The sequence below is a fragment of the Cyprinodon variegatus genome, unplaced genomic scaffold (assembly GCF_000732505.1).
Source record: "Cyprinodon variegatus isolate N-32 unplaced genomic scaffold, C_variegatus-1.0 Scaffold830, whole genome shotgun sequence".
NCBI lineage: Eukaryota > Metazoa > Chordata > Actinopteri > Cyprinodontiformes > Cyprinodontidae > Cyprinodon > Cyprinodon variegatus.
Window position 1 is genome coordinate 73,803 of NW_015151283.1, and position 1,258 is coordinate 75,060.

Consider the following 1,258-nt stretch of genomic DNA (forward strand, 5'->3'; position numbering starts at 1 on the left):
TAAACTCGCTGCTTCTGTCGCGCCAGCTACGTCCAGTGTGAACGCAGCATTAGTCTCTGCTAAGCTCAAAACAACCGCGCCTGGCTTGACGGAGAAACCAGGAGAACAGCTGTGCATATTTACGACAGTGCACTTTTACTTTCGCCCTCTGGGGGGAGCCTCGCTGGAAAATCAACACCGGTTGCATAGTGTACCTTTAAGACAGAAAAAAGAAAAAAAAAATAAGAAACAGTCAGTTGAGGTGTTTTATAAAAATATGTGAACCAGGAAATTTTCTTTATACCAAACTGAACGATTGTTGTTCTCTACTTCAAAAAACTCTTTAGATTTTAAAAAGGAAAAAAATGATATATTTTTAATTTATTTATATTTTTTATTTAAATAGTCAATGTATAACATGGATCCATAAACACCTTATTTTATTTCAGTGTTAAATTCTGTTTAAAGTAACAGATTCTAATTAAAAATGTCTCCAGACGTTTACTGGTTGATGATTTTCTTTATTCGGACGCCGCTGATTTTGAATTGGTTAGCCCTGCTGTAGATATTAATCTGTGTTTTTAGGACATCTGTGAAAGGTGCAGTCCAACTCTATGCAGATGATCCTCTATGGAAAACCAAGAGTTTTCTGTTTAAATCTACACATCAGGCCATTGATGAGCTTTATATTTTGCTCAGGAGGATGGAAGCTAAGCATGTGAAGCAGGTTAAGCTCCTCAGAGTATTAGCTGATGATCTGCTGTCATAGGAGAAACACTTCCACTGTAAAGAATAGAATAGTTAATCCCTTTATTGTCCCACAATGGGGAAATTCTGGTGTTTACAGCAGCAAAAAGATTATAGAAAAAAACTTCACACAAATATGGACCTTAGAAGAATGTGTAATGTGTAATAAAAGATAAATAATACAATACTGTACTGCAAAGTGTTTTAACAATATAAAACTGTAAACCTGGAGAATAAATAACCAATATACAGCAATGGATATTTTTACAGTAATGGATATTTGAAATTAGCAGCAACATCAGAGATGTGCAAATTGACAGCAGCATGTTGTTTAACTGACTAGCATAGAAACTGTGTAAAATCAGCCTGTATAACAACTTGTTGAAGTTATTGGAAACATTGGTGGTTATAAAGACTTACAGCTGCTGGAAAGATGGATCTGTGGTAACGCTCACTGGTGCATTTAAGGTGCATAAAGGTTATGCATCCAAAGTCTTGTATACAAAACTAAATGTCTTTTTTTATACACTCT